At 41.5% G+C, this 27,788-nt stretch overlaps 2 long non-coding RNA genes across 5 annotated transcripts in view; both read left to right on the top strand.

Annotated features, from left to right (window-relative positions):
* Positions 1-27,788, top strand: part of LOC111924039 (uncharacterized) — a 135,685-nt gene that overhangs the window by 79,550 nt on the left and 28,347 nt on the right. For all 4 annotated transcript variants that reach the window (XR_015290215.1, XR_015290213.1, XR_002861425.2 and 1 more), the window contains one exon: positions 282-425. This is a non-coding gene — a long non-coding RNA (uncharacterized LOC111924039). The remainder of the gene's footprint in view (positions 1-281; positions 426-27,788) is intronic.
* LOC147655700 (uncharacterized) lies at positions 7,186-16,587 on the top strand. Its single transcript, XR_015290237.1, has 3 exons — positions 7,186-7,335; positions 12,220-12,389; positions 12,631-16,587. It is a non-coding gene; the product is annotated as an uncharacterized LOC147655700 (long non-coding RNA).

Raw genomic sequence — 27,788 nt, 5'->3', positions numbered from 1 at the left:
AATGATGATTTTTCGATCATCATTTGGATTAAGAATACTTAAATAGTTGTGCTGATGTACAGGATCTGTAGCAATATGACTGGCTTCCAGATGGGAGGGGGGAACTATAATAATGAATTATGGGTCTGATGAAAGGTCATTCTTCTTCTGTCACATAGACTTCAAATCAGTCACTGTGTCTCCCTTGCTCGCTCTTCTAATTGGAATGCTGTATAATCTAAAATGCTTTTTCCCTGGTGTTTTGCTGATAAAGTAATTTCTAATTTGCTTCAAAATTATAGGTATGAAGAGAAACTTTGTTGTATAGAGGAAATGCTCCTCAGTTTGAAGATCTTGTTTGAAGGGCCAATGGAGAAACGCCCTGAAATTAAAGATATTTCAGAGAAAAAAGGAGGGAAGCACACAGACACAAGAAAGAAAGCAAAGTAAGCATCCTGTCTATTGGAGAAATTGCCTTCAAATAAGAGAAATTATTTCCCCAGAGATAATTTGGTCCTAGGAGTCAAATTGTCACTAAACAAAAAGCCAGATCAAGAGCAGCAAATTGATTTTGCTTCCAGTGTCTTTCTTCTAATTTTTCCCTAATTAAAAAGAGAAGAAGGATGTTATAAATCCTGCTAATTTTTAGCTCACTGTTGTACTCATCCCTGAAGAACCTCTTCCCTGCATGCATTTTATTGGTGGGGAGTGGAATGAAAGCCTCTAGGTTAAATTTTCAGAGATGAACATTTACATTCAGTTTAATTGGAAAAGCAATGGTTACAAATAGTGAATATCTACTGCCTATCTTTAGGGAAAGTCGTATGCCCAACATCTATGAGAAAAGGTTCACATACATAAATGTGAGGTGTAAGCACTTGGGTCTGGTTTTGGACTGAGTGATCTAGTAAAGCAACTCATGGTGGGGAGAGGAAATTAAAAGTTATATATTAAAAAAAAAATTCAGGAGGAGTTCAAGTTGTTCTGTTTGACAAATGTTTGTGTCTTTGGCGATCATCTGTTTCCTCTCCCAATACATTGTCATGTAGAGACCACATGTTTCTTCCTGCTTTCTAGTCTTGCACAACTTTCTTTGACCACTCCCAGCCACTCAAAGCACAATACTTCCCTTTTGGCTTCTCATTTGCCCATATCTGACGCCAGCAGTTCTCACCCAGTTCCTTCTCTCTGTTCAATTGTTAAATGAACCTTTGTGTCAGGTTTTTTTTTTTTTAATATTCCTGGGGAATGGATGATAGGGGTTCACAAAACATATCCAAGCAGTGCCTGCAGGTTTGGAGACAAGAAAAGCAAGGTGCCAGCTCTAGGTGAAAGCTCAGGGTTTGTGCTGGGTAATTTATGTTTAATGCTACGGCAGAATCCGATTTTTGTGCCTGGCTCTTCAAAGGTGTAACTCTTGTGACATATTTGCAGCTCCTCTTGTGTGTGAGAGTAAAGGACATTTGAACTCACTTGAGATCCCTAGAAATGTTAAAAAAATAAAGGGAAGAAAATAGTACAAGAGAAGACACTTACGGAACTGCTGAGGTGATATAACCAGGTGTCTTTTCATGTGCATCCTTTATTTTTCCTTCTGTCTCATCAAATTTAAATAGTCTAATCCAATGAAGGATTAAAGCTGTGATGTCTCCTTGCCATGTTTCTGTGTTCTGGGCTTTTCTCATGAGTTAGCATTTAAGCACTAATGAGCTTGGAGCTTTAGTGAAAGCCCAGGCAGCAACTATTTACACATGAAATGATTGAAGGTAGTGCCTTTTCCTCGGTGAAGGGATATTATTCTTCCTTTCAGCCACAATGAAATCCCTTCAGTCAATCATATGGTGCCTTAAAGCACCTGGGAAATGGGATGTTTTGATTTGGGTTCACTGAGACCTCATTTGCTCTTTCTGTGTGGCGATAAGTCGAGCTGGAGGAGAAGTGGCGCAGACACAGTCCTGTTCAGGGTGCCAATTCTGCTCTGCAGAAGCAACCTCTGCATCTCTGTGTGGTGGCATGCAGAGCTCAAGGGTTACTTTATGAATGCTGAAGGGCTGGCACATCTGGGGCCTGCTGCTACTCTTGCTTTCAAAAAGGGTGGGGTTTGAGTTCAGTGGGGCAAAAAACAGCCTGGAGAGAATAGGAGAGTTATACAGAAAATTAGCAGATGATTTGAGATGTAGAGAACATTATGCAGTGACCTACTTTGCTAGAGAGCAGAAGAAACTCATGCAGATAGAATAACAACCAGGAGTGCTGCCTCCCTGAGATGGGAAAAGAGAGTAAGAACAGTGTGGAAAAACAATTGCCTCTGTGTTTTCTGGAGAAGCAACGCAGTTTGCTGCAAAACCTGTTGGCTTGATTTTACCCAGGCCAAGGAAGCTGGCATCTTCCAGTGAGATCAGGATTGGGAAGCTTTATATTGTAGCCTTCCTCTTACTACCTGATGGCCTTCATAGTGTTTGCTCAGGTCTGCCATACCTGGCAAAACAAATGTGCAGTCTATGTGTGGAAGATCTGGGGCTTTTTTGGCAGCCCTGCCAGACAGTGCACCTGATCTCTGCCCCACTGTTTGCCCAGATGCTCCTTGGTTCAGCTGTGCTGGGTGCCTGTGTATGGAGCAGTCCTGATTCCCCAGGCTTAGGTGGTGACCATGGCTGTCTGCCTGCTGCCAAGGCCAATGCATCTTGCCAGTGGTTTCCATCTGAGCTGCTTCCAGGTACATCATGCCAATATGAGAAGTCAGGGAATGTGTGTGTTTGTCTGTTGAAGTTTCATGTGTTCTTTAAGCACCCTGGCCTCCATCCAAATCATGCTGAAGTCTGCAGCATTCTTTTGAGTCTGCAAAGATGGACCTGGGCTGTTTACAGTCAATAAAAAAAACCCGATGAAGAGTAAAATTCAGGGTGAGTCTCCCTTGAACTCTAATTCTTCCTTCCTTGAAACATTACTGAATGTCATTCAGTATGTCTCTTCTTGCAGCCATGATAATTTGTCCCATGGTCCCTGCGTGGAGCCCTTTGCAACCCAGTATTGATTTATTAGTTTCCTACTGTGACTAATACTTCAAAGAAAATACTCAGTGCCTTAACCCATCCTCTGTTCCACACCCTGTTTGATTTATTCTCCTTGAAATTGTCCTGAGTGTGAAAGGTAGTTAGTCATGAGGAATCTGAACAGTTCTCCACAATGAGAGCCAGTTGATTACCCCCTGCTCCGTATGTTACATGCTCACAGGAGACTGCTGGAAATGAAATCCTGTCTACCTGCAAGTTCATAGAACAGACGGTGGTATCCCAGGCTCCTTAACGTTTCCAGGAAGGGCAGGAAGAACAGTTCTTTTGCTTGCTCATGACCCTTGTAGAAGCAACTTGCAAGAAATGTTGGTGATTTCTAACTGTGATGTACTCACGTCTGCTGTGGAAAGGACTGGCTGCTGAAACCAGCTTTCAAAGGTCTTTCTCACTCTGATCTGACCTTCCTAGTTATTTGCAAGCACAGTTTGACATTTGGATAATTAAGCACATAATTTATGACTGAATAGGGAGAGCTTTTTTTTTTCACTGGTATTTGACCCAAGATGTGGAGAGGTCACACTAATAGGAGTCTTTATATTTAATTTCTGACTTTAGCAAACTCACCCCGAATGAGGTTATAAAGCTTACATTGATAAGTCTTGCCTCTGAGAGATATCAGCTATGAACAATGCTTACTGTAGTGAAGTGGTACTACTGTAGTTGGTGTGGTTCAAGATAGTCTCACAGGGGTCCCTGCTATCCTTCCTTCTACATGAAGAAAATGCTTGTATTAAACATTCATGTGGGCGGAAATATTTTCTTTGTGGTTGGCACTGTGGTTACACTATAGCAAGATAACCCATGCAGTTCCTGTGAAACCACCCGTCTATCTAAAAGGCACAGTATCCGCAGGGGTGAATAATAAGGGTAGTCTGAACCTGAAATGGCTTGACAGGCCTTATTTTATTGGTCACAGTGTGACCACACAACTGGGATGCAGCGGGGTGGGATCATATGATGATGCAGTGGGAATACAACAGCACAAGCAAACAGTCATGATCTGTTGTCATGAGAATCTCTCTCCAGGTTTCTGGATAGAGCTTTCCACTTACAGAAAGTCACCTTTTGCTGTGTTTCTTGTTTTCACATTCTCTGTAAGTTCAACAAGTGTACACATGCAAAGACAAAATCAGACCCTGCTGTTGCATTGTAGAGACAGAGAAAGCTTTCATGAACGATGAGCTGCCTTGCACACAACTCAGCCCAGCAGCTGTGGCTGTATGTGTACTTACTATTTTGTGCTGGCACAGCAGTCCATAATTGCTGTCCGGTGCTTGGCTGTGAGCGACAAGGGCAGGACTTTTGTCTCTCAGCACCCTCAGTGGGTGCAAGGGGCTGGTAGCCCTTGTCCTGCTGGAGCTGGATGTAGTGTGTTTAAAAAGAATATGTCTACATTACACTTGTCCAGAAAAAGCTTTCTTGCGTATGCTGCAGGGGGTTTTTTGTGTGTTCTGACCCCTCTTTATGTTGGTTTAGATACAGTTGTACTGCTCCCCCATTGTACAGGTGTGAAGGAGGGGATGAGGGACTAGAGATGGATCCTGACCTGGACCTTTGGATACAACCCCTCTGGAACTTTGGAAAGGTGTGAGTCCCATATTGAGTTATAGAGCTGTGGGTCTTGAGTTCTCTAACGCTGGCTACAGGAGAGATCCACAAACCAGCCGTGCTGTGTGGCAGTAGCTAATGCCTGACACAGAGGCCTCTCAGACCATCTCTATAACCTGCTGCAATCTACTTGTGAAAAGCAAATCAGAACTAGTTCTTCCATTTGAAATGCTTCATGGAGCTTGTAATAGCAGGGCGTGCTTGGGTATGACTTTGTGCTTTTTACAGCCAAGTTTTCCAAACCTCACATCTACTGAGTAAAAGGTGTAGATGTGTTTGTACAGCCAGACTGTGGGTGCCCACTCTGTGCCCACAGCTCAACAGCATGTTTGTCTCACCATTCTAAATACAGTAACTCTGTTTTACCTGAGACCCTATAAACTTCCTGCAGGGGCATCTAGGGAAATTTCTTGGTTCTCTTCAGATTAATAGTCCCCAAATACCCAATGTTCTGTTTTGGGATACAGCTTTAGGTTGCTGTCATTTTGCATGTTCCAGTGGTGCAACCAGTTCCTCCTTCTGTCTATCACAGGGACGAACCAGCCTTGTAACCTTTGCTAGCACAGTGTCTGCTTTTTCACTAGGATCATTTCAGGTGAAGGGAAAAATGGGCTGGTTTAGGAGTATGGGGTGCTCTCTGCCACTCCAGTGGGGGGGAAATTCCTGCCTTTCATAAGAGATTTTTTTTTCAGTAACTGGTTTGAAATCTCCTCTGTCTTCACTCTGTCAGTGCAGAAGGGTTCAAATGGAAAGAAATGGTGATGAGAATGAACCTTCTTGGCAGTATCCATTAAAGCTATGGCCTGGCCTTCTTGCTGCCCTATGCTTTGATCTATGAGACCCGAGCCTTTACTGCCCTGCCAATCAAAGATGGTCAGGTGAGATGAAGATCAGGCTACAGTTCTTCAGAGGGCCATTTGTTTTATGGGGACACTGAATGTCTAAGCTATTTTGCAGCACACTGGTGGGAAGAAAGCGCATTAGGTTCTCTTTTTATATTTTTTTTCTGTGTTGTTTTTCTTTTTATTTTTGCTTTTTTCCCATATCTTTGTTTTCTCATCACCCAAACAACTTGCTACCAGGTGAATGGTATTGAATGGGTTTTGGCCTCTAGAACTGAAAACACTCTGTGTAACTGGTGTTTTGTTTTAAAACCACAGAAAACTACTTGTCACTATCTATTAACTCACTTGGCTAGCTGTTTGTTATCTTAAGAAAAATAGATGATGAAGCAGAAGACTCCACCATCCAGAGTTTACTCTTTTATCCCTCCATCAAACTATACCAAACTAACTTTCTGCACAAAACACCATTTTGATTATCTGTGCTCACTATTTTTTCCCATCCTCATTAAAATCTGCCAGAATAAGAAAGAACAAGCTAAATCCACAGTGAGCTCATTCTGTCTGGGAAGTGGGGGGGGGGGGGGGAAGTCTGTTGCTCTTCTCAGTGGTGATAAAGTCAAGGCTGGACCCTGTTCATTCCATGGGGAAATAATTTCACTGGAACATCAGTAGGTGCAGGATGGACTATTCCTCCCACTTTATATGGGAAAAAGTGGTGGAGAAGACAGAGAGGCCAAGACAATGACCCATGTTCCCAAACTGAGCACACAGGCTGCAGAGCAGCACTCTCATCCCCACCCAAAGGCATGTCTGGCTGCAATGCTATGTAAATAATTAAACAGTGAGATTTATGGGCTTCTTTCTCACTCTGTTGTCTTAGGTTGCATTAAGTCACATTTACCAGGATAATTGCCCTGATGGCATGGTAATGTGTAAGAGAAGAGTCAGGTCACTGATTAAAAGGGGAGAATATCTCTTTTTCCTCTCAAATCAAAGTGTGAAAAGTGTGAAATACTGTTTTTCTCCTTTTTTTAAATAAAATTATTTTTTGGGCAAGTTTTCAAAGACACGATGGAGTATCTCTCTACAGGTTAGATTGAATTCAAGGCTCTTTGGCTGTAAAAGCTCATTGCTTTGCTCATTCTCACAGTAATCAAACCAATGTGTCAGACTCGATAGTTATACTCCATACAGAAAAAGGATATGGCAATTGTTTTGTGAGGTGGGGGAATGGAGCTATCACTTGCAGATAACCTATTTATTTTTAAAAATTGGAAAAAATTCACTTTTGTTTATTCTCTGCTCCGAATAATTGAAGTATTTCTGTTTTCCGCAGCCATTTTCTGACATGCAAATAGCAATTTATTTTTATGTGCGATAAATCCTTCCCCTCTGTGAAACAGGGTTGGGGGAAATATGCCTTTTTCCATGAAAATACTAATGACTGAATTAAAGCATGACTCAAGTGGGCACTGTTCTAAGCAATAATATCAAAGTTGTCACAATTGTGTGTGGGATTTAATGTTCCTGGATGATACTTGCGTTTAGTCTGCAGATCCATGAGTCAAGGCAACTGTTAAAAATCTCTCCAAACCTTAGGTGGGGCCCAAATGACTTATTTTGAGGTGTTAATAGAGTCATTTGAAGACATAACAGAGAGCTGACTTCAAAACAGGGCCAGCTGGGAGCATAGGTGATGTGGGCTGTTGCCTTGGGCAGCAGCAGCCTGCCAAGGGCACAGCAAAATGGCCATGTCTTCATCGCTTGCTCTGCCTCTGCCAGTGCCTGGGGAAATCAGGTTTGCTGGCAGAGCCAGGGCAGGGATCAGGGTGAGTGTGTGCAGACTGGGGCCAGCTGCTTTCAGCGGTGGCTGCCCCTGCCTGGCGAGTTCCCTTCTAACAGCAGGAGCTGCCTGTCATGAGCTGCATCATGGTTTAAGGGCATGCTTTTCCCTGGTGAACGTGCACAAAATGTGGTGGCTTTTTCAAATCCTGCAAGATTTGTACTCTGTGTGAGCAAGGGTAGAGTGTCTGCTGTGTCCCTGCTACCAGTCTGTGGTGCAGCCTGGCTCCCCATCCTCCTCTGTTTTCTCAGCTGGATTTTGATTGGGTGCCTGGTATTCCCATGGTGGCAAGTGATGATGGAGTTTGGAGTTCTGACAGCTCTGCAGTGAACACAGGGTGGTTATATTTTCCAGAAGAGGATGTTGTTTGAACAGGTTTTTTTTTGCTATGTTTCAAAGTAAAAGTAAAGTAAATTTTATTGCAGTGCATAGAATTTATGTCATGAAGAAAAAAAAACCACCTTCATTATAAGTTCAGGCCCCCAGAGACAAGACCCTGATGTTCTGTGTTGTTTGTGACTGACAGGCTCCTTTTGGTTTTGACCCTCTTTGTCCATGCAGATAAATCTTGATTATGAACTATTTGGCTCCCCTTTACAAAATGGTTGTGTCTTCCATGATATTCCACAATGCTGGAGCTGCACAGCAAACTAGAATTAGGGAGACCTCTGGATACAGAACCCTCTGCACAACACAAACATCAGTCCAGTGTGGCTTTCTAAAAGATGCAACTTGCATCATTTCATTTCATGAATTCTTTCTTCACTAAGGATTCTTACTGAAGCAGAAGTACAGTCCCAGCAGTGTACTCAGCAGAGAACTAAACAGTTTTCTGGGTAAAAAATGTTGTGTTCCAGCTGAAAAGGGGTCATTTTCTGGTAACCCTCACCCAGTGCCTATACGTGCTCTTCATGAAGTTGTATTAGAAGCAATTGTGTGTACTGCATTATTGACTGGTTTCAGGAGCAGAATGGAAAGTATTTCCTTTGAGAGTTGGAAAGCCAGAAATAATCTTGCAGTTGGCTGTAGGATGGATGCCATTACTTCTGAATGCAGCGGCACAGGGCAGGAGCTGCCCACTGGCTTGGAACAAACATCCCAAGTAGCGCTTGCTTAGATGGAGATACTCCTAAGCCCTTCATTCCCCTTTCTAACACATTCATAGAAGTATTTGTATGGGGGAATATATTGACCATTTTCAACCTGGATTCCACTAAATAATGTCGTAACAGTCATCTAACAGTGACAAAAGGTGGTGGCAGGGTACCAGAGACTGGCAAATACACAGTTATAAGTGAATTAGTAGTTATAAAAGGTAAAAGTTTCTCCTTTGTTGTTCTAAAAGCCAGCACGGACTTTATCCATCTTATGCATCTGTTATAACAGATATTTTTGTACAGCTGGAAATTGCTAGTTCAGTGTGGCTGACCCCGAGAGCTCTCGTCAGTCATCTGATGTGTGGCTGCTGAACACATGCCCTCTTGTAACCTGTCCCAACAGCTCAGCAAGACACATTAGTGTAAACTGCTCCCTGATTTTCTTCTGTGTAATAAACCATGTATGTAGTATAACATCAACTAAGAGAAAATCCAGGTCAGTGGAGCTCTGTGGCTATTTGTGGTGAGATTTCAGAGGCAACTACTTCCAGTCACTTGTATTTAAGTGCCTGAAATATGATCTTGTTCATATTTCAACTGAAATAAAACTCCCTAGTTTTGTGTATGACTGAGCAAGACCAACAGGGAAAACAACCAAAATACTCTTTGGAAAATATATCTATGTAGAATATCTGAAACTTGGCAGAAATGTTTCTAGGCTTTCCAGCTACACATTTAGCTCCATGTTAAGGACAAAAGCAGTATCTCCCATTGTTACTGTATAAAATGTGTGTGCATTGTGCACTTACTGGTACTTCAGTAGTTACTGAGGCAATATATGTTACTATCTACAAACATTTTGGGATTATCCCTGGACATGCTGCAGCACTTCAATGTCATTCTTGCACTGAGGGCCCCAAAACTGAACCCAGGATTCGAGGTGCAGCCTCACCAGTGCTGAGTACAGAGGGATCATCACTGCTCTGGTTCTGCTGGCCACATTTTCCTGGTCTTTTCCTGGCCACATAGGGCAGGAAGCCAGGATTGGCTTTCTTGTTGAGCTGCACCCCCAGGTCCTTTTCCTTTGGGCAGCTTTCCAACCACTAATTCCCCAAGCCTGTAGCATGGCATGGGATTGTTGTGACCCACATGCAGGAATGGGTATTTCACCTTGTTGAACTTCATACAACTCTGCCCATCCACGCACTGAACTTGACCAATCCCAGGAGAGAACCAGATGACTGTAGCATCAAAGAGGCTTCGGTACCTGATGGTGAATTTTAGGTCAAAGTGCTGCTTGAAGGGAAAATCAAGTCATTTTCAAAATCTATGTTCTTGCTAAATAGGTTGCATTATTGCAGGGTTGGACACTAAGTAATCCTAAGGCAGTTGTTGCTGTATCTAAGCCCTGGTACTGCCACAGCATTGCCTTATGGCAGCAGGAGAAAACCACCAAATGATGAATATTTAATGGAAAGGTTGACGTATATCTACAGTGAATCATTTGCTACAGAATTGTAAATAAAACAGTGTTTTTAATTCACTGCCTAGGGCTGTTTAAGTATACTATGTATGACTTATGTCCACAGGGGAAAGGAGCTTAGGCTAGAGTAGCCCTGGCTGAAAATTTGTGAACATAAAAATATATTTTTTTATTTGATAGTGGTAGGAGTTGTCTGAATCAGTTTTCAGCATAGGCATGTGTATGTTTATATGTCTTCTTAAGACCAAATGCTGAATGTTTCGATGTGCCTGGTTTAAATTAATTTGTCCAAACCCCTGATTTGTTCCCCCATCCTTTTCCTCTGTTATGTGTGTGTGTTTGCATTAAACCAGTCTTCATGTAGGTGGTCACACTGTGTTTTCTGTCTTTGGATTTCTCACCTTAGTCCGGGTGGATTGTGCTTTTTCACTTCCTTTTATTCTCCTTCACATCACTTCACACACATCCTCCGAACCCTGCACTGAATACAGGCCTTCCTCAGGGGACTGGAAGTGCTCTGATCATAGTTTTTAAGGTGTTCATAGACACAAGAGGATTTCTGCTCACAGCTAGCTCTCCACTGGTGTGAGGTGTCCTTGTATGTGAGCCATTGAGATGCAGATATTACAGCTGTTACTGCCTGATGTGCCCACTGATGTTTGATTCTGTATCTAGGATATGGGGGACCAAGGTACTTCTGATTTTTTTCTCTTGCGTTCACATTAAAAGCACAGCTCACACTGACCTTCAGTGGGAGGTAGGAATTCTGATGTTACCGAGTGTCCCAAAATGGACACCTGGAAAATGAAACACGAGTACATTGAGGATGCTGGATTAGAAGGAGTTTTGGGCAACTCTGTGATGTAGAAAAACTGTGCCTGGAGATGGGTAAAATCTTTTTTTTTCAGAGTGGCACAGAATTGCCACTACTACAAAGACTACCCTTTCAAGGCAACTTGGGAAAGTGCTCCATCTCTGTCAAATTTATGGTTGGAATTACAGCTCTTTTCCAGGTCAGGAGTTTGAGCTGTGCCCCTCTTTGATGTTGACCATGGGTACTTTTGAGTTTCAGCCCCTCTCTATACTGTTCAATTTTATGGTGAGGACCTCTGGGCCTGCACAAGAGAAGTTTCTTCACAAAACCTGAAGCATTTCTATAAATTCCATGCGGACTTCTGTCACAGCTCCAGAGGTTCCCATATACAGGACTCAACACATAGGTCTTTTTTCCTTTTTGCTTCCACATTGTCCTAATGACCTAGCAGGAAGTGATTTAGGGCAACAAGAGGGCCTCTTGCTTTATCCTATGAAACTTCCAGATCTGTGTGAGTATGCAGGAAAGCAGTCCATGACACCTTTCATTTGGATAGGTACCTTATCTCCAGGTTTATCATTAAAGGGAAGCACCACACATCTCCTGATTTCTGTGACTGTAAGCCCTATCAGACCAGAGTCTGCTTTAACATGCCCCCTTTGTGTCCAAAGTTGAATTCATCCTATACACTGTAGGAGGCTGGAAACTGTGGGAAAACACTGTGTAACTGGACACTGAACTGGATCCTGGAGTATACAATCCATGGGAAAGAATTAGGGTTTTCACAGGCATCTCCTGATTTTTTGGGGATAGAATTTGCAATGCTTTATTTCTTTGAACTGATGCTTATGGACCATACTCTTGGCATTTCAGAAGGAAGGGAACTAGCTTCTGTAGCTTGCCTGAAATGGGAGGTTTTGTTCAGATTTTGGTCTCTGTGGTTTTGCGATTTCTTAATACTGACTTGATTGAGCGCCTTCTTTGAAAAGTAGCCTTATAAGTTCAAAGCAATGTGCTACAAAATAGCACTGGTATGGAGATCCGTGTCTAGCAAGATTGGCTTTTAAAGTGCTGTAGAAAAATAGCAAGAAAATAAGTGTATATGAGACCAGAAGGACATTTATCCTACCAGCAGGTCTCGTACATTCTCACTCAAACTTTCTGTGACATACTCTTAGGACCCAGCCTAATGGCAGAGACATTAAACTTTGGCATTAAGGGAGTGGACTCAGTAAACTGGCTGGAAGGGTACCTAAGAGATTTTATTATTTTTCCTATGGTATTTATGGAAAAGCAGCTTCATTTTTTTCTAGAATACATCTTATTTTGTTTCCTTCTGAGACTTCTCTGTTACAAGAAGTTGTTGATTTAAAACTATGCAGAAGTAAGCAAACAGTAAATTTCTCAGAAATGTTTCCATTCTGTTTTTCCAAACATTGTAGGCATCTAAAAATCTCTCATTGTTCCATGTGACAGGAAAGGAGAGCAGAAGATCAGTTTGGGGTTTTGGCAAACAGCACATATTCATGGGGCCAAAGAGAATGAGAAGAACTTGGTATCACAGCAGCCAGGGAACAGACACCCACAATTTGTTAGAAGAAGAGGAACCAGGAGAGTCCTCTAGCTTCTGACTTCAAAATAGTTTGGTGGGTGAGAAATTCTCTTAAGATCAAATCCTATTCCTGTTTCATTGGAAGCACTGGTCTCCAGTGTCCTAGTTGAATACCTGGAACTAGTGGAATACAGTGAGTCTCTACTCCTGACTCCTGTTGACTTGGTGTGAAGCATGCATGTGGAAAGTTCCCCTTCCTTATTCTTCTTCTGCTTGAATTCACACAAGAGGTTTGATTCCAGATTGATTTAATTTTCCTTTCTCCTGAATTTCAGTCTTCCTGAGGGGGATCCATCCCAGTGCCATCGACTATTGCTTCCTCAGGCCGCTGACACCAGCCTTTGCCTTGCAGCTCCTTGCAGGGCTTGCTGAGCCCCGAGGGGGTGGCAGTGGGAGAGGGAGGCAGCCAGAGCTGCCTTAGGCAGCACCGCCTTTGAGCTGCTGCTGCTTCAGTGCTCAGCCTGACAGAGAAACAAAATGGAAATTATTCAGGAGCATGAACCAAAGTGAAGGTGCTTGTGGTACCAGTGGCATCCCAGAGGCCTTTGTCAGATGTTTATAGATGTCAACTTTTGTGTTTCCTTGGTGAATGAGTCACTGTGGCTGTGCTTAAATCCTTAAAATGCTTTTTAAGCATTCACAACAGCATTTTTCCTCTGTTTGTGTGGCTACTTTCAAATACTAACTTCAGGTACACCCAGGCCTTTGCAAATTGATATGAACTGTCCTCTCTGGGTAGAAGCCAGGTTTGACCCAGAAGCTGTTTAGCCATGTTAGCAAAGTCCAAAACATGGCTAATCTCTTTGGCAGGTTTTGAAAGCCTAAGCTCAGATTTTTTTTTAGGTGGCTTTCCATTATAAGAGTGGGTTCTTGTGCAGATGGATCAAAATAGAGGGAGACTGAGCTTGCAGTTTCTTGCAAAGTCAGGCTGACTTTATCCTACGAATTTGCAGTATAAGAAACAACAAACCTAAATAGCATGCTAGATCTTGGCTCCATTTTTCATTGCTTCTCCTGTTCTGGGGGAGCTGCTACCTTGTCAAAATATGATGTGCAGAAAAAATAGAAAAGCAAAATCAGAAAAAGAAAATCAAGCAACAAATGAGGTATTCTCATCATACCGAGTTTTGTGGTGGAAGACGGGACTGTTCCCTGGGACACCGTGTACTAGAGATCATGACATGGTATGCAACTTTAAATTTTCTCACTGCCAGTTTTATTGCGTTAATATTTGGGTGCTCTGCTGAGTTGGCACTGCCGGATGCAGGTTGTTCCCTATCCATTACTGGCAGGAAACGTTGCACCAGAAGGGTGGATACAGGCACCCTGGCTGCTGGGCACTTGCAATAGGAGATAATTTCCTGAGTGGCATAAGACAGCGTGGTTTGTATATCATGTAAAAAGCCCATCTCTTGTGGCATTTTCCTCTGATTGCTGAGTCCACTGCAGAAGAGTAAAAACATATGACACTTAAAAATAGGATATATCCTCAACCATTGCAAACGCCATCTGTTCTCAAAGAAACAACTGGTAGAAAAAAATAACCTTGGGTTGAAACCTTGCATGAAGTTGCCATTTAAGATAAGTGGGGTTGGCTTTGTTATTTTTATTTTTTTGGAGGTGTGGAGAAGGGCTGTTTGATGGCAACTGAAAGAAAACAGATATGTGGAACTGGAGTGTGCGTGTCACAGACGTGCAGAGAAGTCGTGTCTTGAAGGCCTGTTAAAACCGTGGCACCAAGCATCACAGTGACACCGGAAGGAACCCATGGACTATTTTAAATCAGTTCGTGCAGGTGACTGCAGCAAAGTGTCTGCCCACCACCAGAAGTTGCTTTCCAAAAAAAGTGTCTGCATTCCTAGTCATAAACAGATAAGACCTAATTTTCCAATTGAACACAGTTCCCTGGTGAATGGTGTGGCTTCCTCACCCATTCAGACTCCATCCAGACTGGTAATGAGGAGTGAATCAGTAGCTTAGGGAATGCTGTTCCCCCAAAGCACACCCACAGCCATCGCCTCTGGTAACAGGAGCAAAGTTTCTGAGCTTTGGCCATTCCTGGGAGTCAGCAGCACTTCTTCTGGCCCTGTCAGGGTGTGATTAAATGATTGAAGAGAATTTAGTTTTCACATAGTGACATTTTGCTGTTACCTGTGGAACTTCAGTAACTAGTCACACCCCCTGACCCAAATCTGATGAAAAATCCTGAAAGCCCACTAGTGGACTTGGTCACTTGCGCTGTTTTGGACACCCTTGTGAGAAGTCAGATGGGATACCTTTAGCATTTGCCCATGGTTTCTTTTGGTGCTGAAACTGAAGGCAAACAGGAACAACTCACCTCCTTTACGTGGACTGATGGGTTCAAGACATCTTTGGGCTACGTACAGCTGCAGTATCACATGAAATCAGCAGGCCTCAGTAGCAAGATGAAGCCTGTGTCTTGATATGGATCAGAAATTTGAAGATGGGATGGCTGCATTTCAGTGCTTCTGCCCCTGCTCTATACTGAAGTGAAGAGCAGCTGACTTGTACTTAAGACACATGCCAAGAATCTGTGCTTGAGGTAAAGGGAGCACTGCTTGGTGTTTGCTCAAACAGAATAGTCATGTCCCAAGGCAGCGTCCTAATCCTGTCAACCTCGCTGTTTTTATGAGTTCCAAGTGGGACAACATGGTGAGGAAAGAAGAAGGCATTTTAATGAACAGGTTTGATAGTGATATTTCTGAATCATTTCTTTTTTAGCATCTCACAGCACAGGAATAGCTGCAGTGATGTAATGTTGCTATTTAGAATTGTTTTCAAAGTGTGTTTTGAGTTTGGTGTCTGCAGTACTGAAAATTTTGCTTCGGAAATGAGAGCACCTAAGGTAAAGCCTGTGTGCATGCATTTTCAGGCTCTGTCTCTCTGAATTTGGACTGCCAGGCTTCTGATCCTCTTATCTCCAGTTTGAACATCAGAAGATTTGCAGGGTACTAGCTTGTGCTCCACTTTTGTGACAAGCAGATGAGGGGTGAGACAAATCTACTAAACACATTCTCTGCTTTGCAGGGGAATAAGGCAATAACCTTCTTCCCTGTGTTTGGTCCTCGTAGACCTAACTCCTGAGATAAAGACCTTTTCGTATTTAACCCAGGGAATGAGTAATTCTTTTGTGATGCGCTGCCACAGCACATTTCTGTGTTCTGTCCTTAACTGTGCAATAGCAAAACCTGGCTGCATTGCCCCACAATAGAGCAAAACACCCCTGTGACCTTGAGGGTAAAACCCCATGGAAGCATGAGGAGTGATGTGGCTGGCATAGTTCACAGTGGTGGGAGAGCAATCTTCTGATTTCGTAAGTGACAAGACACAAAACCTCAGTTTTGCAAGAACTTTTTTTTTTGTCATACTCTTTCATACTGAAATATGACTAATTTACCAGTACACAGAGCAATAACACTGAGCCCTGTTTGAAACAAAGTATGCTGTTCTTGCAACACAACTCATACTTCTAGATTTGAGCCTTGCCTGTGGATCAACTATAGTTAACATTTTAATACTCTAGCAACATTTCAAACGCACTCTACTTTTGTCTACCAGCTTTTCCATTTCTTGGCATTGATGGTCTTCATGTTCCACAGCAGAAGTTCAATAGCTCTCTCAAGCTGAAATAAAATCTTCTGTACTCTGAAATGTTAGATCAGCCTTATTATTATTAATTTTTTTCCAGCTGTCAAGCTTAATGCATTTTTTAAAGCATCCTCCTACTTTAAGCTGTGAAAAGTGAATATGTAACAGTGCATATGTATTTATTGTACATGTATTTATTTGTGAGAAATCTGATGCAAGTTCATCCCTTCTCACAGCTGTAGATCTACCTATGAAGTTTGTAGTATTATGTATCTTTTTAATGGGCTAAATGAAAACTCTGGTTTGGGGAAATACTAACTTTTATCCTAAAATGTATGAGCTGGCTCGTAGTACATTCCCACCACGGGCTCCTGTGTCTGCATCCTGTCATATTCTTTCTGTGACTTCCAACTCATATTTGCCATTCTGCCTAATATTTAAACAAGTTAATTAGATACGGCCATGTTTTAAAAATACAAACCGCATTTTTCAGGCTATGGACCAACACGTTAAGAACCATCTGTGATATCAATTGCTCAACTTATGCTCTCTGAAGAGCCTGCTTTACTTAAGGCAAATTCTCTGCACTTACAGAAAATAAAGATGGTCATTAAGTACCTCAACTCCCTTTTGAATATTTCTGCTAAGAGTCTATCATTACCGCTTTTGTTGTATCTAACCCTCTGGATTCTTTTGTAAATGTGAAGGGGTTAAATGCTTCTGTCATTCATCCCAATTATTTGTAAGCCCAGATGTGGAGTTAGGTAACTCACTTCAAACACATGGCTTTGAAAACAGGTGATGAGAGTGGTGAGTGAAAACAAAATGAAATTTCACAGCCTGAGGTTTAGGCAAAATATCCCTTTGGCTGTTCATGTTAATGTCATTACCAGGGGAGACTACTTTTTCCTGAAGCATTTGTTCCAGATGGGTTTCTTTAGCCTTGTGCTCTGCTTGGCTGACTGTTGTCTGTCCATGCCCTTTTATACATACATAAGTTGAATTGCTAGATATAGAATTAGGAATTGCCCTATTGAAATGGTCTCTACAGAAGGTAAAAATACTTCTGAGAAAAAAAATAATAAATAATTCCAGGTGGTATTTTTTAAAGCCACACTGGTATGGCCATGCTGAGGGTTACCTAAAATTGTAGCTGTGCAAAATGCAGTGAAGCTGACATGAAAGTGAAAGGGAAAATGAATGTCGCACAGAAACTCTGTGTTTACAAAGTCACCTTCTGCACTGCAGGGACACTTTAAAGAGGAACATTAAGGGTGATAAACCTTAGCTGTAGAGCACTTCTGAATTTTTGTCCTTTTAAACATATTTGATGTTCAGTACCTTATGCCATTGGAGAACAACAAAGGACTCCTCAAAACAGCAACACAAAATTCTGCCAGCTGGAGGTAAAATTCTCAAACACTTTCTCATTTCTTGCTCATTATGTCCTGTTCCTGCCTTCAGCCACTACAAGTGTTGGGAATCTCGATTTTACCACTGAAGCAGATGGGCTTTCTGCAAGTCACTGAGGATTTCTACTCTGTTATTTAGTTCAGAGAAAAAAACCTCCTCCCCTGCCCTCTCTCAGTCTGGGCTGTTAGCTTTTTAGCTTGGATGTACTCCTTGGCTAATGGAACCCTACCTTCAGGTTCTTCGGTTCTGGCCGCTGTACCCACCCACCCCCTGCCTCAACAACTTGAGCACTTCAGACTTCTTCAAAGATTCCTGTCTGGAGCAACAAGAAATTGCAGCAACAAGCCAAAATACTTTCAACGAGTCTGCAGACCATATAGAAACTGAGTGTATGTCTTTTGCACATGTGCTGACCCACTGCAGAGCCCCAGCTCACAGTTCTGCCTCAGTGTGTCTCTGCCTTCTGAGTGCATGGCTGTGAACCGCCACCATCACCTATTATATTTTTTTTTCTCATATTTTAACTGCTACAGTAAAAATGAGTGCTTCACCACAGGTCAGGAATCAAGTCTGACCTTAAAAAGCTGTAGACTCACTTTTTATTGATACTCAGACCCTTTTTGATGTCCCTATTGTGCCATCAGCAACAGAAAAGTTCCTTTGCCCTTGCAAGAATGCTACAAAGGGTTTTGACATGCATAAGAATCAGGAACCAAGTATCTCCAACTGCTGAATGATTTATGACCATATATTTAGTTAAAGGACAGATGACCACAGCATTCCCTGTTTTTTGAATGCATTTTTTTGCAGTCAGAGAATAAAATGTTGAATGAAGCAGAGTGTCTGAGGTCACGCCTATATAAATTAGGGCTAACAGCCTCACCTTCTCTACCCACACTCTGGGATTTACACAAATTCCCCACTGCTCCAAATCCAGCCAACACGGAGCATGGGCAGTCAAAAGTTTGAGTCTGTGCCAGCCTGTGTACATGTACCCTTCAACTTTTCTCAGTTATCCTTGTGGCCTGGGTGTCTCTTGCAAAGCTGCTGTCAGCCACACAGCGTGACACATTCTCCCATTAAAGGATTTTGATGTTCAGAATATGTGTACGATGTTGTTAGTTGTGGCTTCTTGCAATTCTGGAAATCCCAGTATCATCTTTGTACGAGACAGTTTTGACCATCATAGTTTGGGTAAAACATGTTGAATCACACTGTACAAACTGTCCTTGGTCATGCATGCACTTGGCAGTTCACTGAGCTGTGCTCAGCCATCTGCTTCCACCAGTTTTTTCCTCAGTAGAACAGCTTATCACCCTGGTCAAACAAGACCCCAGGCTCACTCTGTACTTCTAGCTTTTCCTAGAAATACCTGTTTTCATGTCTGATTACTCTGGGGTCAGAATTCTCTGACTAGTTGTTAGCATCTTTTCATAGGAGAGGCCCATATTTTTTGGCTCAGTCTGGTCCATTACTGATAGAATACAGAAATTAACAAACTAATGTAAAACAGCTTTGGGATAGGGATGCTCCTCCCATTTCAATTTCATATGGCTGATGTGTATTTTTGTAGATATATCAGTTGAAAATGTTCATAAAACTTCCCTGTTCCAGATCTTAGATTCAACAATTATTTCATAGGGGTTTTTTGTTTGTTTGTTTGTATCACCTTAAAATTTCCCTTTTCCTATTGGGTTCCCAGCTCACCACATGAGTGTGTTGGCATCCATAATAAAATACAGAGACCTCCTTAAAACACCTTTCTTTTTAAAGTAGTTGGAAATGTCAAATTCTGATGGTATAGCTGGTGTCTGACTTAACAAGATAGCAAAGTTTTTCCAGAGTGGAGGTCTGCTGCTGTGCCAGGCTGATTAGCACTCCCATTTTATGACTGTGTGGTCACAGCTGAAATTAAGAAGATGACTGTGTGGTCATAGCTGAAATTAAGATGTTAAAGTAAATTATCCTTCTTCACTGTGTGTGTATCCTTCTTCACACACTTGGTGTGTGTGGCCAAGTTAATTAGCAGCATGGAGTTGCTGCATGACACACAGAAGGCACATCTTATCGTCACCTTTCACAACTGTGACACTGTAGAGGCACAGAACTTTATTGTTGAGAACACTCAAATTCATTGCCATTATCACACTAGCTGATCATGTAAAGATGGTCTGAATTGTGAGGTGATATTATTCTTACTGAGAGAAATGTCTGAACAGAATCACAAACTCCCCTTGTATAGGTTGATGAAGTTGCCTGTGGGAATCTGAAAGATATACCTTAAGGAAAAGAAGAAAAAAATGTAGTTCTAGGAGTCAACTCATGTTTATCTTACTTAAGCAGCTATTTCTGTTCTTACTTTTAGGGTATGCTAGTAACACAGATTCTGGATTAAGATCCTAGTTTCTTTTTCCTAGCAAGGAAATGTCCTTTTCAGTTAACCCCTTTTCTTTCCAGCCTGTGATCTACAGTCTCAGATGGTAATAATGATTTTAATATTTCTGGCTGAGAAATGCAGTCATTAATATTCTCATGCAGAACTCATAGCAGTGACTGTAAATTACATGATGCTCTGGAAACACAGCAGGGGGTGTTTCTTTCCGTGGACAGTTTATTACAGGGCCTTCATCCCGTGGCATATTACCCATATTTAATTTGCATGTTGAGTAATATCATTGTGCCAAGTAACAGCGTTCTCCTGGCTGGTGAGAATGCCTGTCTGTGACAGTGAGCTATCCCTCATGCTCTGTGGCTTGTCCCCTGTGAGAGCAGCAAGATAACAAGTCAGGGCTGAAATTTCCAAATAGCTCCTGGGGATTTGCCTACTGCTTTTAATAGGATTTATGAGGATTAACTCTTCCTCAGCCTTGAAAATATCTACCCTATTGTCTTCACTAAGAACAATATAAAAGGTTTCAAGAATTTCCTTTTGCTTTATCTCTGGCCATTAATTTGGGCATAAGATGTTATCATTGGCAATATGGGATTTTAATAAATAATCATAGAATCAGATGAAACACTTAGTGGACTTCAAAGAAGGAGCCCTGTCTGAACTTCCTGGGTTCATTCTGAGGGGAATATGTTTAGCTGGGATGACTGCTTTACCATTCTAGGGACCATTCTAGGGGTTGTTTCAAATAACAGTGGCAAAGAACAATTACTGTTGCTTAATCAGAACAAAATAAGACACATTTGCCTAATGAAGATATATTCAGCTGGAGACAAGTCATTAAGTGGTGCTTAAATTCATATTACAGTCTAAACTTTTGGAAGTTTCCAAATAAGTATTAAATGAAGATGTAAAGCAACAAATGTAATTTTGAATTGGGTTGGGGTTTTTTCTGTGTTGTATTTTCACATCTCTTAAAAACTACTTAGACTAAGGTTTTAAATAGCTTTTCTTTTTTAGAGTTGTTAAAGTCCAACAATTTACTGTTCATCAAGGTGCCTCAGTTCGGAGGATTTTAGTGCGTTGTTATTAGAGTGTAAAAGTGCAATTTTTCCATGTGCCCCAAGTTCAGGGTTTTCCTCTCTGGGCAGTTTTTCTGCACCCACTTGCAAAAGCTGTGACACAGTAGTGTGTCCTGGTGTCAGTCACCTGCTGCAGCAGCAGGTGGAGGAGGTGATGCTTTCAGGTGCTGATCCATGCTCAGCTTGTGGCTTCAGAAAGCAGTACACAGCCTTTTGCTAGCACAGTACTCATCTCCATGGTGGGTGGGGACCTCCATGCACATGGAGCTGAAAGTGCTGGAGTGCTGGGTTGGAGGGGAAAATCCCTCAGACAAATGGAGGAGTTGGTGGAGTTGCTACAGGAGTAGGGGAGGGAAATTTCCTCCTCTCTTTCTTCTGTATTTTCAAGGCCCCTTCAACATGCCATCCCCATGGGAACAGGGAGGAGGCCTGAGTGATAAAGTTGCTCAGCTTTGTGATTCACACCTGAACATTGCCTGTGAAAAACTACATCTTTCTACCAATAAACCAGCTGCTATCTATAGCCTTTGAGGTAAAGAAAAACCCAGAAGTTGTGTGTGTACTGGCACAGGTAAGAGAAGGACTGTTGGCAGATCACAAAGACATACTAGTGCAAAAAGCCTGACATTGAACAGACCTGTAGTGTCTATGGGTGTCAGATAAGTTTTGGCCACAAATATTTTCTCTCTAGTATTTTGGATCAGATGCATTGGTTTAATCATTGATATTGCCTAATCGTGGAACTATTGCTTAGGGGATCATACATATACTTACAGGAAATGACCCTGAGACTCTGTTACCTTAGATCAACAGTTTCATTTTAAAGTCACACAAGTACACCCTGTGCTACCCAGAAACATCAGTCCAATTTGGCTAAGCTTCCTGAAGTAGTTAGCCTTTATTTTGCCCTCAGAAGGTATTTGGTTTGGTTTTACAAAGAAGAAGTTGATACTTTTGAGAGATGTATAGGCTTGTACATCCCTACTTGTATGCCAGTGAAGGTTTGAAAGCACGTACTCCTCTTATCTTTCTCACTGTCCTGAGATAAGGGAAGATTCCCATCAAGCATCTTTCTGGCTCTCAGATCTAAGGTCAAAAAAATAAATGGGAGGGGAGGTGCACATGGATACTCTCAGACCTGGCTTGCTGCCCTATGACAACATGTTGCTCTGCCAGCTGAGACACCACACTGCAGCAAGGCTGGGAAAATCACCCAGTGCACATCTTCCCAGACCAAAGAGAAAATCAGCTTTCATTTTTGCAGGCAGACAAACTGTATCCAAACTGCTGCACAGTGGGTGGAGGTGGGGGCTCTCTGGAGGCCATGGAGGAAAGCTGGCATGGCTGTGGCTGTACGGTAAAAGTCAGACTTCCCAGAGCATTGTGAAACATTTACACCCGAGGCTAATAAATGAATGAGGGAATGATCTGGGGAGCAGCTCTGTGGTAAGGGACCTGGGAGTCCTGGTGGACAAGCAGCTTGATCTGAGTGTGTGTACTTGTTCAACTTGATCAGTGTCTTGCTCCTGCAACAGAGAAAGCCTGCAGGATGCTGTGCTACACCAACAAGGGCATCACCAGCAGAGATGGAGAAGTCATTTTCCCTCTCTAAATGGCACTTCTCAGGCTGCACCTGGAATATTGTGTTCCACATGCTGGGGAGGGTCCAGAGAAGGGTTGCAAAGGTGATCAAAGGCCTGGGTAGCCTGACATGAAGGAAGGCTGAGAGAGAGATGGATTTGTTCAGCCTTGGGGAAAGAGGCTTAGGGAGACCTCATCACCATGTTCTAGTGTTTCAAGTGTGGCTACAAAGAAGTTGTATATTCCCATTTGAAAGAAGTCACAAGGAAAACACAAAGAGTACAAATTATTCTCTGGAAGATTCCAACTGGACAAAAGAGGAAATTTTTTCACAATGAGGACAGACAGCCCTTGGAATTATCTTTCACAGGAAAGTGATACATTCCCCAGTATTGACCACATTTAAGATTCAGCTGGAAAGGGTGCTAGGCTGTCTTGTCTAGACCATGCTTTTGCCAAAATAGGTTGATATTCTATGATTCTATGTAATAAGTTACTTCCAGCACTGTTGTTCCAGCTACCCTGTGAACAAGCAGTGCCTGGTGTCCTGCATTACCTTTTTTTTCCACCTTGTATCTCCCTGCTGTCCTGCATTCTACTGATATCAATAACAATGGGCAGAGCAGAGGTCAGTCTCTCAGCTAGCTGTGTTTTAATGCAGCATGCAGAGAGGATTTTATCTGTTGGAATGCCTTAACTGCATCTCAGGCAGACTGCCTGAAATACAGAAATTCACCTTGCTTAACACATGTGGAATGTGGCACTTAGCTTAAATGGAGACTCCTCTTTCTCCTCGACTGGGAACCTCTTTAAAATCTCAGCACACCCACACGCTGAAGGTCGGGATCATTTGATGTGTACCCAAGCTCTCCCTGGGTGGTACAACACATTGCTGCCTCTGCACAGCTTTCCTTTTAATCTGCTGTGCTGGGGTTTTTAGCGGTGAGACTATTGCAGTCTCTCTGCAATACAGTCTCTCTGTAAAGAAACACTTTACGCTATTTTTGCAAGTAAAAAACTGAATTAAAAAAAAAAAAAAAAAGGCATACTGCCTGTCTTTCTAATCACATGGTTTGGGTCTTGATGTGAATCCATAGTTTTGCTGAGGTATATGTTGATATGCTAGATGTATGAAGAGAGGTATTTCCTTTTATGGAACATATACTGTCTTCTAATTTCTCTATTATGGTAAACCTCAAGTCAAGTTCAAATTCCCGTTTTGGTTACCCAGCCTTCTTTCCCAAAATGGTACAGTGCTGAGTGGGGGCAAATTATTTTATAGCTGTCATAATGGAGGACACTATTAGTGACAGTAATAATGTGAAGATTCCTAGTTAGTGGAGTCAGAACTTTCAGGGCTCAATTTCAGCCTCAGTCATGGGTTAGACTGAAGTTTGGCCAACAACGTAAAGGCTTAAGAAGAGCCTATTAAAATGAAGCCTAAATGACAGAGGTCATAAAAAGTGTGATTTCTGTCCTTCAGTTGTATCAGGGTCTCCTTCTTTTGTTTCCAGCTCTCATCTGGTTCACGCCTGTCACAGACCCAGGTCTCATTCTCAAGGTGTCAAATTACTAGGAGTCAGAGATAAAAGTTTCCTCAGTATGAAACTTTCTTGAAATCTGAGGCACGTGTTAGGTATTCCAAGGTCTTTGCTTTAACCTTACATAAGAAACTGACTGTATTTGAGGCATATCTGTAATTAAACTGATTGACTATTTAAATATGTTATGGCTGGATAAAAATCACGTTTTTCATTCCAACGATACTTTTCAGTTCTCTTGCAATGGTGATACTTCTCATGTTGGCAAAGGAGAAACCAACATCCCTTATGCTTCCCAGGTAAAGAATGGCTTGTTGGACTAAAGTACGCATGAGGGAGTCACATGATAACATTCCTGTTCTGCTGTTCTCTTGTGTTTGGGATGAGATCTTGGAAAATCATCAAATAACTGCTGCTTCAGTAGTCAAGAAGTCTTATCTGAGAAACCAGGATGATGATTTTTTTCAGAATTGGCATTTTTCTCTGAAATAGTTTTTGTTGACCAGTTTGGTCAGCAGAATCTGTGGTGAAGAGCTTCTTGGTAATCTCTAATGAGAATAGCTTGTGTAAAGAGTCCTGGCTGTTACTGGAATGCAAGGTACACTTCCAAGGGATGAGAGATGCAAAGATGGATTGCCATGCTTTTGGAAGGAGTTAGAAGCAAGGAGCCTTTACTCATTTCAAAGCATACCTTCAAAATCCTAGGATTTTCTCAATGCTGAAGCAAAACAATTACTGTCCTGCTCAAGCTGTTCTTCCACCATGGCAGTGTATCTCCAAGTAATGCAAACTGTGGGAGTTTTGGGTGCATCTTTAAGCAGTATCATGCTGCATCACCCCATGGAATAGCCATGATTCACCAAGTTTCAAATCTTTTAAAGACCTTGGTATCATTGAAGATGAAGGTTATAAATCATTTTGAGAGGAGCTGATTTAAAGTAGAGATATTTTCTCTGAGGAGACAAATTTAAAACACATTTACTGCAGTTTTTCAATTTTATGTTGGAAATGTCTGAGTGTATCCCGTTCGATTTCCACTTCTTGTATCAAGTATTCATTATTTTTCCAGAAAGTTGTAACTAGGTTAGAAAGCACCACTAGGTCAATTCTTAGTTTGATAATAACAGCCTGAAATCCCAATGCTGATCACTGAAGTGCTTCTTCAAACATCTCTTTTGAACAGTGCTGGCTGTAATGGCATAACAATCATACTTGGAGGTTCACATGAGGAAAATATGTTTATGTAATAAGTCAAATTGGAGTACTCTTTCACATATCTCTTGTAAATACACACTAGAGCAATAGTCACTGGGTAAATTTGTTACTGTGATCTGTTAGTAATAGACTACAGATTATTCATACAAATGGTGCTTGTTAAGGCCAGCTTTGCAGGGCTAGGTCTCTGGCTGACCAAGTGATACTGTATTAATGGAAATAGTTGCCTATAAAGAAATTGCATCTCTTGGACTGTTAATGAAGAAAATAACAGGCTTCAAAGACGAGGCAAAAAATTCAACCATCACAACATATGAGAATGCATTTCTTAATATTAGTGTTCCACAGCTAGAGAAAAATTAGTGTGATGGTTTGCTGGAATACATTAAAAAAAGGTCACCCGGCCCTTTGCCAACTTCTTCTGATCAACAGTCATTTTTATAGAATTTCAGACAGGCAGAAAAGTTGTTTGGCTCTGAAAGCTGAAAGAAAACAAGTGGGTGTTTGAAAGGAGGTGGCTTAGATTTTCTGGAATTCTTTGGAAACACTCATGTCTAAAGTGTTAATTTTTAAGCAGCATTTGTCAGGTGTCCTTGGGCAGCACCCCATTACTGGCTCAATAAATATATTAGTGGTGGTGTTGTATGCACCCAGAACAAAGGCACTTTTGCACTCTTCAAACCCATTTTGAGTGGTGACTGTGCAGCACTAACTACAGCTGCTGCCAAGCCACAGCAGGCTTCATACCTTGATATGATTCAAAAGGTACATTGGTCCTTTTTCAGAAGCCATTCTGCTTACAAGAGCAGATGCAGGCCTTATCTTAAAGGTTGAGCTCTGTCAGGTCATGTTTAGGAGCTTCTGGAGCTAGCACAGGGGAAAACTCTGGTACCTTCCCACATCCCTCTCCTTAACCTCTCACACTACCTGGCTTCTGACCAGCTATCTCTCCTGGTGGCTCTGTTCTCTTAACTTACACTCTTCTAGTTTTGGCACATTCCTGGCATTATCCTAAAATGCATTTCTTAATATGGTATGTCACCCTTTTCCCTCATGTCAATCCATACTCTCAGCTCTGAAGTGCCACATGTCAGAGCCCTCTTTACCCCTCTGCTGCAGCTGAAGCTGAGCAGTGTGTCTGCCATAGCTTTTGATATTCTTGTTTATACAGGGTAGAACTTTTGCTTGGCATAGCATACCTTACATTAAAGACCCATTTTCAGTAATGACCTACGTGGGGAATCTTACAAAGAATTTTAAAAAGCATTTGACAGGGTGAAGTCAAAATATTTTATGCTCTTTCACATGACATGTTGGACTATAGATTTTGTCCTTTCTATATCTTCAGGTATTTGTATACAGAATCAGTTAAAAACTGCCTCTCTCTTAAAAAAATACTTATAAAAAAATGGAAAACTCTTTCAAATCACATTTTCCCTTGGCATTTTTTTCCCCTTCTCACTCCTCTTTATACATACATATATGTTTGAAAATAAAAAATAGAAAAATAAGCTTTTTTTTCAAGTTGAAGGAATGATGCCAATTGTAAGGATCTTAATTAAAATAAGAACTGTTAAAAAGGACTATTTCACTTTATTTATTCAAGTTCTGCTTGTGAGAATGTGAAAGGAAATATTTTTATATACTTGAGATTTTTGTAAAAGCTTGTTTTGCCTAGTTCTAAGGAACTGGGTAGCACTAATTTGGCAGTATTTCTGGGAAATTGAACAGTTGAAAAGGTAAAAAGGATTTTATGTTATCTTTGGGTTTTTACTGTTACTTTGCTTAGAGATTAACATACAAAATTCAGTTGCCTTCAGAAGGCATCACAATCATTATAAATTGCTCAAATCTTGATGTATTAACTATTTATTTTGGAAAAAAATTACTTATTATCCAAAACTTACCTATGTAGTACCTTATCTTATTAGAAAACAAAACAAAACAGAAATCCAAACCCCATGTTTCTTAGGAACTGCAACATCAGTTCCACAGGGGATTCTATTAATTCTAATACTTTTGTCTGAATTTCAAAAGAGAAGCCAAATATTGTTTATCTATTGGAAAAAGAAAAAATTGTTTTTCAAGTAGAGGGAATGGAAGTGCTTAGATATGATAGTGCCAAATGCTCATATTTTTTAAGTGCTTTTATTCATTCTGTATGCATTAACTTCAAATTTAGAGCAAGATATCAATAACACTAGATGTATGGTCATGGAATGTCCTGAATTAGGCTCTTTACAATGAAAACTGTGTGCCCGCTTCCCCAGTGCCCTTCTCTTCAGGATGAGGGTCTATTGAAACAGCCTGGTTTGAGGCTTGATCTCACAGACATCAGGGATGGAAAAAGGAACTTCCACAGACTAATGAGACCTGGGAAAAATCTGTGGCTTGTAGCACAGTGGGGATCAGATAGCCACAGCCCTGGAGATCAGTAAGGAATTTATGACATACACATGGACTCATAGCGTGGTATTTAAAATTACATGTTCATCCTGAAGTGAAAGAGAGGCTTTCCAGTAGTGTGCTGAGGAAATACTCCCACTACTTCTGCTGTAGAGTACCTGTGAATCAGCACTTTCTTATTTCTACGTGCCTTTTGA

This window comes from Cyanistes caeruleus, chromosome 1 (assembly GCF_971803275.1).
Source record: "Cyanistes caeruleus chromosome 1, bCyaCae1.hap1.1, whole genome shotgun sequence".
Lineage (NCBI taxonomy): Eukaryota > Metazoa > Chordata > Aves > Passeriformes > Paridae > Cyanistes > Cyanistes caeruleus.
Note: the sequence above shows the minus strand (reverse complement) of the source record. Positions and strands in the feature narration are given on the sequence as shown.